We start from the raw sequence: 13,300 nt of genomic DNA on the forward strand, positions 1-13,300 counted from the left end.
TCTGATAAATTGCTAGATCGAAGATAATTAAAATCCGACCGATTATTATTATTAATTATGAAAGAATTCACTCGAATTTAATTACAAGTGTTGCAGTATGCCCCCGAAACTTTATAACGACCGATAACGATAAATGACATCAGTGTATTAAATAATGTGTGGAAGTTTATCAGAGAGAGGGATCGCGTGATATCGTCTAGGGACTAACGATCGTTAGATTCTCTTCGATTTGACGCTACATGAAGAGCTTCCCGAAAAAACGCGAAGCTCGTTTTATGCAGAACTTAGTGGAAAGTAATTGTAAAAATAGCGCACGAAAATAAACCCACCGAATTTATTTAACCAGACTCTCTAAATAAATGATAATTGTATCGTTAAAACAATTACAAGTTCTAGGTAAACACGATAATACAAATAATCGCAATCTTGGGATATATTTGACGGGATCTGTCCTTCAGTAACCGATTTATTGTACCAGTTTGTGGTAATTTAATTTGAAAAACCACAGGCTCCGGGTTGTAGTCCCAAGACGACCGTTTAATGATGACCGTTTGTGTATGTTTAGGATTTTATTAAATATTCATGGAGCTTATGACTCGGAAAAACATAATGACACGTCAAATAAAAAGTAAGGGTGACAACTTGTGATTCAGCAACATCCACAGATGTGTCATCAAGAACGGTCCACGTCAGTTGTGTAATATATTGGACGTTCAAGTTTATACAACCCCAATTCAAAGTAACTTTTTCACGCTGTGTTTTTGTAAGTTCTCAATCCACGAAATGTAACACTAATTGTTGTGGGTTTAAAACATGATTTGATTAATTTGATTTAATAAAGTATGTCGCTCTATTTGTATTGATAACACACTAATCTGACCATTCGTGTCATGAAGAAACAAACAACATTCATAACAATCTAATGTTTATGTTGTCACGACAGTAGATATATTTCGACAAGGTGTTGCGTTGGTTTTGGACACAAAAAAAGGATCTCGTGAATTATTTAGCACCATTTCAAACTTTGTGCACACAAAAATATTTTATGACCACAGTTTTTTCAAGCTTAAAACTATGCAAATTTCGCAAAGTCCATGTAAATTACATGAAAGCCGCAAAATTTTAATGTATTTATTTGCAAATCAGCAGAACATATTTGGTAATTTGTGTAACTTGAACCTGAACCAGTCTTTTTTTACAAGGCGTTGTCACTTCCAGAAAATATTTTGAACCATGTTTAACTTTGTTCATTACAAAAACAGAATAAAGCCAAAATTAATAACAAACAATATTATTTTATTTTTTCACTTTCTCAAGTAAAAGAGCCTTAGACCGTCACTCATCTATCGGGTGTTCATTTAAAAATCCCGTTCAAGTTGGCGTTGAAGAGTCGATTGTGAATGCACCACGGATTACGGATCACGGATCAGCTGTTTAAATCTAACCTCACTTTTTGCGTTGTTCACGTGAAATTTAAATGAACACCCGATACAACTTTAGCAGCATCAAATGAGTCAAAAGTAAAGTATTAAATAAATCTTGACAAATTATTGAAACATTAAATCATCGGACATTTATTAAATAACAAAATCAGCTAAAGTGAAGCATCTTATATTTAAGCTAGTTAAAGTTACAAATCATGGCCAAAACCTTTCACTTGACTGGCAATCAGATTGACAAATCAATTGACTTTCACTGGAAGTTTATTCAAGTTAATTACAAATTTGTAGAGATAAATATTCAAATAAAATAATCGGCCAAAGTTAAATGACAGGAAAATAGCATTAAACGAAAATTAATTTATATTTTGCTGTGCGCTCAAACAAATCAGATTTTAATGCAATTTAATTTTTTTCCTATTAATGTCCACTTGAAATTTAATCTACAAAATTCCCATTTAACACACATGAATACGAAGTTACAATGGAGCTTTAAATTCGAAAACGCTGTCGCCCTCAATTTGAAATTGTCAATTTAAGTACCTATGTAAAATAAATATAAAGGGTTCATAAAAAACGATATTCAATTATTGAACCGATGAATAAATCATTGTTTTTGGGAGTTAAATTTGTTTATATTAATATGCACGGCAACGATGCTTACAACATAAACGCATTATATTAAATATTAATATCTCTAATTTGCATGACCACCGTGGGGAAGATGGAAGCGTTGTATGTACCTTCCAATTTACACAGGATGAATAGGATATTCCTGTCAGCTCTATGATCAGTATTACGTAATACATAATGGTGAGGCAATAACATTCATTAGTACCTGTGTTCAAGTAATTAACTACATTAAGTGAGTCTATCAAAATATTGACAATAGTGCAGGAATAAACATAAGTTAATGAAAACACAAAAAATACAAATCAATGATTTTATTGTGTTCAAGTTGTAACGTATATTTTAATCGATTTTTTCACAATTGCTGACTAGGGGTAGTTCAGATGAAAAGATTACACCGGTCAACAATGAAAAACCTGTCTCAAAATCAAAAAGTAAATATGATGGACTTTTGGATGCTGATGACGGCAATAGTTATTTACGAACCAAGTGCTGGAAGACGATGTTCCCGCATGAGCGCATTTTTTAAAGCACGAGCGAGTGCGTTTAATTAATGCGCGAATGAACGGAAGATGTCTTCACGCAAGTGGTTCGTACAATATTTTTTGTACGAAAATTAAATTAAAATTTTTTGTTTTAATACATTAAACATAAATGAACATAAAACCAAGTAGGCAGTGATCTTTGGTTATTGGAAACAATTGCTTCACTTTTCACTTGATATTTCAATTTTTGCAATAATTTGTGAATTTTGTAGGAACAATTTTCAACGATTATAAATCTTTCCGTAATTTTTTAATGGAGGAAAACCCAGGGAAGTTGTATTTTATGAACTAAATTTTATTATTATCAACACAGATTTTTTTTTGAATGCCTCAAAGGGCCAGTGTTTTTTGCAATTTTTACATTCGAGTCAACCGGGAAGCACTCGTTTCGGAGCGAGCGTTGGATGTTGGAAGCGTTGCTTTCAAGGCTATGAGTACAAAAAAATATTTAAAAAATTCCAGCGCGTCCAGTTTTCAAGAAAAAAATAATTTTTTTGGCGTTTATTTGAATCTGGTAGAAGCAGAGAGTAGACTTTTTGGACGATAAAACTGAGCTAGAACAAAAATTTTGCATCTATCCACACTACTCAAGTTTTTTGACTAAAAAAATGTTTGCTGCAATTTTAAATTCAGTTTTTATAGTTTTATTGTCGATGGTATTTGTACAAAGAAACTTTATCGAAACAAATATTACAAAAAAATTTGAAATGTCGACAAAATTTATCTTAATGTTCAAAAAACAACAAAGAAATATAACGGGTTTGTGCAAAAGTATACCTTATTAATTTTCTTACGATTATTGCCGATTTTAAATCAAAATTTATTTAGTCGTAGGTATGTCGTATTTTAACATTTTTTTTCCAAAACACTTACGTGATAAAGAAAAATTAAGTTCATATCTGCAATTAGCATCCTAAAAAAGACTTAATCTTATTAAAACCAAAACAGGTTTTTATAAATCAAATTTTGCAGTACTGTGTTATCATTAGCAAGTACAAATTCGAGTTGATAGAATCAGGTCAGATATTTGGTAATTTTATACACTTAAATGTCTACATAAACATATCCATCTTGCGTAACTATCCCAATTGTGCCGGTGAATTTAGAATCTGAGCAGGCGTTGCAAATTATCTGTCATGTCGTAGCGGAATCCTATGCAAATAAGTGTTCAATACACGGGCGTAGACAATTTGTGGTCTGGATTATAATTGTATAACATTTTACATTCGTAAGAATGGGTAATTTACCAGATTTATTGCCAAACGCGACGCCACTGGTACGCACAGATTTTTCGGTAAAGTGTCAAACAAACGTCAGTTTTAAAGCAACAGTGTTGATGTTAACCTTGAAAAAAAGTTTTAGTTTACGGACGTTTCCTGTAATTGTAAGCAACAATCATCCCAGAATCGTTTCGAAAATTTCCTTTTACCAATTTCTCCCTGACCCTCGACTTATGTCTTACTGATCCTTACAACACTCTCTCCGATTGCTTTTAAAAATCGCAACAACTCAATTGTCTGCTTAAACTCTTTTCTGTGTCAAGTTTCGTAATCTTGTCCACATAGTGCGGTAACAAAATGTTTCGAATGTACCTATTTCCTTTTAATTTCAATGGTAAATCGGATGTGGTGTCGTTGTGACAGGGTTCACGGTCCATCAGAGAAACACCGTTCAGCTTCACCGATGCAGAACCGAACTAGCTGGTGGGCGACATGCACCGACATGTATGCAAAACGCAAAAACCGGCGAACATTTCTGCGGCTATTATAGCATTAATTGAAGTAATTATGCACCGGAACGTCCTACGTGTAAAAGACATAATACTATTTCAGGTGGTTATAGAATCAGTCATTCCATTAATGAACTATCCAATAATCTCATAAAGCTGACAGCTTAATTTCACACCGGCAGTTTGTTTAATTAAGGTTAAAAAGCTTACAGTTGGCGAAACGAATTACAAATGTTCGATTTTTTAATGGATTAAAATTTTCAAGCCAAATAATTTCTTTATGTGTTTTTCAGATCCGTTTATTTTTTTAACAAACACATAACAGGCCACGAAACGAAAATAATTAAATGGAAGTTCATTAACTGAATTAAAAGCGATCGTTCTTTGGCCGGCGACCCTTCAATTCAACCTATAAATATGCTCCACTTGATTTAAACACGAAGTATTTTGAATGAATCTAAATTGAAGGGTCGCAGAGACGGAGCAAAGAACACATTCATATAATTCGTAAGTTTTGCTAAGTCTATTATGACCTCTTCATTTGCATAAGCAAACAACTCCGCAAGATTCAGTTTAGTTAATCTCAAGCTTCCACATACGCAAACGGGATGATTACATTTGGAGTTAGCCCTCAGTGGTTGCGTCCCGAGTTTCCACGTCTTGACCCAACTCGGGATTGTATGGCCAGGTCCAGGAACCGGCGCCAACGTCACAATCTCGTTAAGATTTTGTCCAAGAGCACAAAACTCCACATAATCGATCATTTAAAGTGTGGCCCAAATTTATTTGGATCCCCCTTGTAGTCGGGACATCTGGTCGAAATCGGCGAGTGCAGTGAATCACCAGTTTGTTGATAATTCGGTTCGATGTGTTCTGGATTTCCAGTATTTAAAGAGTGGAATAAAACACCACATAAAATCCAGTTTCCACGTTTCGAATAAACATGTTATTTTGCGGAAAGTAAAAACAAGCAGAACAACGACCGACACAAAATAAACACCTTGATTACTTCGCGTTCTTATTTTACTCCAAACTAAATGTCGACAAGATACAAATTTATAGTTGGCACAAAAACTTCTGATGGACTGATAATAAATACATACTTTCCGAGTAAAATGTGCGATTTCACCGACTTCGCTTCCAAAGTATTTCTTATCAGTTGTATATAAATTCTGACCCTTTTCAAAATTGATTTACTATTAAATGCAGACATCGGGTGTGATATCGTTTTTATCGCTACAAAGTTTCTTCGCCTTTTTAGTACAACTTGTTAAATTCTCAATTCCCGCACAATGAAATGCACCCATTTTATGTAAAAATCTTTGACAAGTCACCAACTGCATTTGATTCAATAGTGAAGCCCCAAATAATTACTTGTGAGGATATTGCACGCTCCTCACTCGTTTTGTCAAAAGTTATGCGCCAGAAAAATATAAATCAATTGGATCGATAGGGTTATTGACATGAACTTAACATTATATGCTGTAGGAACGTAATGACATTACTCAACTTTAATTTGTCAGACATTTTGGAGATAACAAAACCAAGCACCAGAAGAATTTTTATATCGATTCACCCCATCACGTAACTAATACCACTCACGCGTTACAGGCGCCTGTCTTAGTATATCAATCGTGAACGATGAAGTTCAAATCAGAATATTTAAAATCAATAGTAGCGGTTTCGGCAAATGGACTTAAATCATTTTCAGATAACGAGAACATGACCGCAGAGATTGGAGTACATTACTGGTTTCGTTATTGTGTATAAAATCATCCGTCATCAATAAATTATAGTTCGATCAGATTGTACGTTTACATATTGTATAAATTTCAAACTTTTGTGGTTAAAACTTTTATTGTTTGGGACATAAATAATATTTCTGTTAAAAGAATATCGATAAATGTTGCATGTATAAAGCGTATTAATAAAACGTGCTTGTATTATTACATGACTTAAAAAACATTTATTGGGCAAAAAATAAACTGGGATTAGTTGAGCGCTTGTGTTAAAACTTTCATAGAATTCAGACTCAAGAGGGAATAGATTAGTAGCTTTGAGTAGAAAATCTGCTGATGATATGTTTCTATTATTAAAAATTTAATCTGGTAAATGTAGAAATGCGTTTAATACTTCTCTTTAGTTTAATATATAATGTGGAAGTAACGAGCGTTCAAATAAACGTGTGGTCAAACAAGGTGGTTTTCTCTTTTTTACAATGTAGCTGGTCTTTTTAGTTGACAAATTTTTCAAGTGCATAACTCGATTTTGATGATACCGTCATTTGTTGTGATGAGTGACAAATTGAAGTTTTCGGTTCATTTTATATTATTTCCATAACTCTTGCAACGGTTTCTAAAATTCACTGCTCGTCCACTTCTACTCTTTCGTTCTTCACTCTTTGTTTTACGAAATATTAGACTACGGATGAAGCTACGCCATACGTTAACGAAAACAAAAGCACTTGACCACAGTAATTCCTATAATACTCGTACATTAAAATCTGTAAAATGTTTTTCGGCCTCCCCAACTGTAAAACACACCATTACCTCTCAATTTACGTTTAGGTAACTGCGATTTACTGACGGATGCTGTAAATATCTCGAGGGGTGTGGTAGCACGCACAGTTCATTTTCTCTTTTTACAGTTACTTTAATTTAGTGTAAAAACACATTTACTTGTATTCTCTTTCTGTTAAATGTTTTTTTTAATTTTTTTTTATTGACTAATAAATGGTTAATAATCATAATAGGGAAAATACAACCTATTGGGTTGGCAGGTCTGTATGTCAGTTTTTCATTTGTCATTTCATACAAATCTGCAAAAGTGCAAAATAAAACATTTGGTCAGCTGAAAAAACTGTGTAATACAAAAATGTCGTGCGGTAGGTATTTTACATCCCTCCAACTAATCTCGGCTTCGCCTCGTGCCTGAAACCTAGTTGTCGGAATGTAAAATACACCTACTTCACTCTAATGTAAATAACTATCACGTTGGTAGGAGACAAAATCTCAAAACAGACAAATCTAGAGCCGATTGTAATAGAATCTAAACGAGAAGTTGGATTGATACGTAAGTTAGCAAAAATTAGCCAAAACATGCAATGCCGATATAGTAAACGGCCAATAATATCAGTTTAATTTTTCTGTTGTATACTTTGCAACAAACGCTGTAAAAATAAATAAATTTTGTAAAATAAGTGCAAGTTTTTAGAACCAAACAATGTGTTCTCTAATAATAGCATTTTTCATTTCGTCGTATTATTCTAGTTTTACTGTCCAGTCATGTTATTCTGGTTTGACCTACATATTTTTATCTTCAAGTAGTCGAAAATCACGCCTTTATGTATCTCCATAGAGACGGTTAAAGTTTCATTTTTTTCTGAGCGGAGTAGAAGTACTTCAAGTCCTAGGAGTAGAAGTGTCCCACAGGCGGCTCGACCGGGTCAAATGTAAGGTCATTTGAAGTATTTGTCACGGTATATTTATCAATTACAACCATCAATTACACGAAATATTTAATTAATAAATAATCCCCATTAAGATAAAGCCTCTAAAAAAGCGAAATAACGAAATTATTATGCAATATTTAACCGATTCGACTGTGATTAAAAGACGAGCCGCCCATTGTGAGACTTTTAGGCGTGTTCATGGATGTCAGATCAGCTGTCAAACAGATGTCAAAAATGGCGCAAGATTGCCCTTCAATGTTAATAGGTAAACAGTTGTAAGTTGTAATCGTTTGCTATTTACATTTTGATAACGTTTGTTGTATTTAGTGAACAACTGAAGTGTGTACTGCACGGCGAGGGTCGGCTCCAAAATTGTATAATTGTGCAGATCGCGGCAAACTCAATGTACATAGATCGAATCCGACCACAGTCCCGGGCGAAAAGTGTATGATTTCTACATGATTGCTCCTGATGCAAAGTTTCTGGCTACATAGGTAAAATTTCTGAGTTCGCTAGAGGAAGAATTATAAATTATTATTGTAGGTTAGGTGAGGTCTTACTTGTCACGAAGTGTGACCGCTTTCGATGCAATGAAATCACCAATTTGACAATGAGAGATATCGAAGATTTGGGTTCTGCTATCGTAGTAAAAGTTCAGGATACTAAAAATCACAAATCGTTTATCATTTTGGGAAAGTTTACGTGGAAATTTGCAGAAAGTACATCGCATAGAATGGATAGCAGTGTAGACCTTACTAATATTATCGAAACTTCAAGTACCAATAACAAGGGAAATAGAAATTAGTAGTGCCTTAAAATTTGAAGATTGTAACTGCAGAAAAAGAAAAATAAATGAGTGAATTCATGTTCGATTTTTTTTTGAGATCCGCTTGAAGATAAAATAGTATACAGGGTGTTAGTAAATGGTTGGGAATAAATGTCAGGGTGAACTCATTACGAAAAATGTGGCTTAAAACCTAAATAAAGTTTTTCGTTAAAATGAGTAGTTTTCTCAAAAAATCAAATGTAGTCCACTGTTGGAGAATTTCTCTAATTAGTTCATTTGTCTGCCTAAAATCGCATTAGTTTTGAATTTTGACATACGTTAAAAAAATCAACTTTCCACGTTTAAATTTTTTCTTTAAACTATTTATTAAACCGTGGTATTTCAAAAAAATACGGATATGACAGAATACGTTTATTTTTATTTTTTTATTTTTTTTTTGAGAAAACTACTAATTTTAACGAAAAACTTTATTTAGGTTTTAAGCCACATTTTTCGTAAGGAGTTCGCCCTAAAATTTATTCCCAACCATTTACTAACACCCTGTATATATCATTCAGAGTAAAAGGTCTTTTTGTGCGTTTCGGTCTTCAATCTCTAAGCTAGCCACAAAAAGACTCACTTCTACTCTTAATGATATAATATACTATTTATTAAATGATAATTAAGCCCCTGAGAGCAACGAAGAAGGAAACTTCCCCTGTTAAATCAGAATTCGACGGAAAATTTTCGACTTAAGCACTTTTAGTAGTCAGTGAGTTGTAGTTAGTAATTGTTTGAAAAATTCTATTTACAATTTGAAAAAAATAAGGCCATCAAAGAAAAAATAGACGTACTGAATATAAAATAGCTGTAATAAATCTATGAATCTGCATCATCATTCATATGGAGGAAGGAAACGATCGATACAAATTTATTTTGTTTACTAGTCATCGGCTTTGCGTTCTTCCTTGTACATTTTTCATCACAGACTGAGGAGGCAATTTTTTAACGTCCGACTGTCATTTTTTAATAATTTCGTTCTCACAAAAACAGCTTCTGATCACCTTTTAAAAATTAATTTATTCGTAGAGACCATCGATTATCCCTTCACGTATCAATACTTAATCAATTTTTTCAGGTGGCAAAAAATAAGCGTTCGACTTGCCCGTGCTCTCGTTTGATGAAGTGATCTGAACCCCCGACGAGATTTAAGCGATCGCTGCTTTTTAAATTTAGTCTGATTTAGAGAGTTCTTTGCGCAAAGACCGACGCCATCCATTTGGAAATGCAATTACTCGTCTGAAATAGTGAAACCTTTGAAACATTACCCTCTTCATTATAGACGGCTTCACGTAACCTCACAACACACACTCGATCATTAATTCAGGTATATTTGTGAAAATAACTTTATGAGATTCGTTCTTCTGCGAACGAAACGCAAACGAAGAGCGAATTGTCTTGGTGATTTTATCTCTCATGAACTTCCCCATTAGGGGCGATCAGAGAAGAATTCGTCGGCATCCAGTTACGAATTAGATGTTGTTCTGGAACTTGAAGAGTTAAATTGTTTTTAATGTGAGCGCAAAGTATGCTTACGGAGTGTCGCATTTTCTGCAAGTAAAGTTGTGCCAACACCTAAGGTAAAACTTTTAAATTAAGTTTGGCTTGATATTTGACTGACGCCGTCGCTGACGTCGTATTTAACAATTAAGCTGGCCTGTCGTGCATGCTGTGGTCCATTAATTAGCGAAAATGGCATTTCCCCGGGACAAAAGATAAAGTCAACTAATTCAACTACATCCAGCGGGGAGGGTGGTCGTGCAGCGTGAAATTTTTAAATCAATCTACAAGTTTTAAACTAACTACGCATTACTATGCACAAAGTTATAATAGACGGAGCGCTGTTTCGACGGAATCCTGCAACTCGTTTAGAATTTGAACTGGCAGGCGCCAGGAGGTCACTCCAGGAGTCCGCAATTACAGATATGCACTCCTTTACTCCTCGACAGATTCCTGTACACGTGATTTTCTACGAGACGCTGTACATACTTGAATGAATTTATCTTGAGCAAAAGCGAACCTTATTGGGTCTAGTTATGTATTCAGAACGGCAGATTGAAAGACGATCTCTGGAGATCGTTGCGGGTCGTTTCCAAGGCGAATTCTAAACTGAAAGAGACCAGCGACAAAGTAAATGTTTACGATTTTAAACGCATATTGATTTTTGGTTTAGTTTCTTGAAAACCGTCCCGCGGTAACAGTTTTTTGGCGTATTCAATTCGCCCCCGAGCCCACATCGAATTATCATTATGGAATGGAATATTTGATTTTGTTCGTTCGGTAAACAATTGGAAACCGAACTAAATAAAATCGATTTTGTGACGAATACAAATCGCAGTCCGCGTCACATTACTCAATCAAACTACATGTAGGTAGGCGGCCATATGATTAATTATTTTTTCAAATCCTATGAAATATAACGGCGGTCGGAAGAGAGAATAATTTAATACCGACGTTGCAGTGAATTAAAAATCCGACGCCACCCTACAAGGGACAGGGCACATGTACATTAAAAGCGCTCATAAATAACCCGACTGCTTTTACCCCTCATTAGAAGCATCACAGGATCTATTATGAACGGAGCTCCAAATTGCAGAATTGAACTAGTACACACAACGCGTAACATCACAAAGCCAATAATAAAAGTAAGCTCCATCATTATCGTCGTCGTTAACATGACAGCCTTAAGAGGTGGTCCTTATATATTTAATATAATCCTCTTTACATTAATAATAGCCTAGCATTAAACACTTCAGGATCCATCTATTCAACAGTCAACATTAACGGATTAATATCTGAGCTTTCTCGGAAGCTCTAATTTGTGTTCTGTAACGGCTTTACGCGTCCATTTTCAGACGCAAAACCCAATTAATAATTGTACGACGCCATTCTAAAATGTTCTGCAAACAATGTCACCAACTACATGTCGGATCAGCGGACAAACTCGTGCATAACTGCAGTCCTGCAAAGTGGAAAGCCAAAAAAGTGAAGCCGCCTCGTTCCACACAATTACTCGAACCTGCTTTCTAACCATTAGATACGTTTTATCAGGTGCAAATTGTAAATCAATTAAAAACGAAACTGACCTCCCCTACCAAGACGGTGAAAATCGGGGATCCTGCAGTGGCAGGAATTAACACGTCACGCGGCGCTTCGATAATGGGGTTAACAGTCGCCTCTAAAATTAATGTCTCCACACAAGCAACTTTTCCAACGTTAAAGATTAACTTGATGACACCGCGTTTATTAAAATGTCGAACGGTCGTAACTCTGTTACGACGATAATTCAGATTGGTCTTACAAATGGTCCGCTGAAATATTGACAGTTTGGTTTCAGCTGATAGATATTCATTTACTGATTGAATTTAAGGGAAACGCTGAACCTTGGCTGAATTTCATTTTTCAGCGGTTCTCTCTGCATTCTGCAGTATCACCCCCTATTCTGTAAGAAATTAGGGAAATCAAATTTCGAAGCAATTTCCACCTGGAATTCCGTAACAGGTGATTTTTTCCCTAATTTCAATTTTTATTAATTACGTTCCATAAATTGGTTTTTAAATAATCTCTTTCTTTCAGAATTTCGGAAATGCTGTTGAAGAATTACACGGCTTCAACAGGAATTCCAATAAATGTGGCTGGAATTTTTTCCCCATAAAGAACGACTGTAAATAATGTCCTTTAAATACCTACCATAATACATCATTATTGGAACGTCGGGACATTAATTCTTGTGCAGAGAATTGCGAATCTCGAACTTCACCGTTTATTTTTTAAGTCAACCAATAGGTATCGATACATCGGAGTTAAATGAAACTCACAAGAAAAGAGCAGACTTCTTACATGTCCGCTATTTCTTGCTGTTTTATAAAACTGATTCTGAAAAAGCTTCAGGTACATTACAAATAAGGCAATCAATTATAATTCACTGTTATCTTTATAATGCATCGTTGTACACCGTTGTGTGCAGTGAAATGTCAAAAGATTTTTAAAATAGCGGCTAATACGGTGTACGTTAAAGAGGACAAAAGGAAACACCAATGCTCTTTTGCTTTGTAGATTTTCAGTGTTAGTTTCGTTATTACACTGTTATTATAACTTAATTCGGTTTTTAGAATATTTTTCCACCGTTTTTTCGAGTATAAAAATTAAATAAATAACCGTAACGCATACTTATTTATTACCTCAAGCTTATTATACATTGGAGAGCACTTCAATTCATGGTTTGTAAAGCATTTAGTATTTTTATATTAAATAAATTAAAACCGTAGAGGGTTATTTTTCGTCGTGTTACCGTTGATTAATAACAACTCGCACGAATAATAGAATGTATTCTACCAAAGAAAACAGTAATAAAAGAAATAATTGAAAACAACGAAACATGGCGTAGCCGCGTAACTGGCGTCAAGTTATAATAAGGCATAATTAAAGCTAAAACTAACTCAAAGAAATCTATTGCTATAGAAATTAGGTGTGTAAAAATTTTGGAAATACTCGTACAATAGACAATTTAAAAATATTTTGAAAAGATTTAATTATGTGCAAACACACATACGTACAGAAATATAAAAATCAGCTTGGTCTAGCCCACTTTTCCAAAGTTGAAATTTTCTTTTTTCATTATCATGTCCTAATAAAAAATCGTAATCAATAAAGGTTTTACCGTCGTTCAAAGAGAATATT

At 34.4% G+C, this 13,300-nt stretch overlaps 1 protein-coding gene and 1 long non-coding RNA gene across 2 annotated transcripts in view; one reads left to right on the plus strand and one right to left on the minus strand.

The window, feature by feature from the left end:
* The window catches only part of LOC138132955 (cell adhesion molecule 2-like), a 199,196-nt gene that overhangs the window by 123,390 nt on the left and 62,506 nt on the right, over window positions 1-13,300 (minus strand). The window lies entirely within an intron of this gene.
* LOC138133628 (uncharacterized) lies at window positions 8,154-8,659 on the plus strand. Its single transcript, XR_011160451.1, has 2 exons — window positions 8,154-8,288; window positions 8,338-8,659. It is a non-coding gene; the product is annotated as an uncharacterized lncRNA (long non-coding RNA).

Source organism: Tenebrio molitor, chromosome 6, assembly GCF_963966145.1.
Source record: "Tenebrio molitor chromosome 6, icTenMoli1.1, whole genome shotgun sequence".
Lineage (NCBI taxonomy): Eukaryota > Metazoa > Arthropoda > Insecta > Coleoptera > Tenebrionidae > Tenebrio > Tenebrio molitor.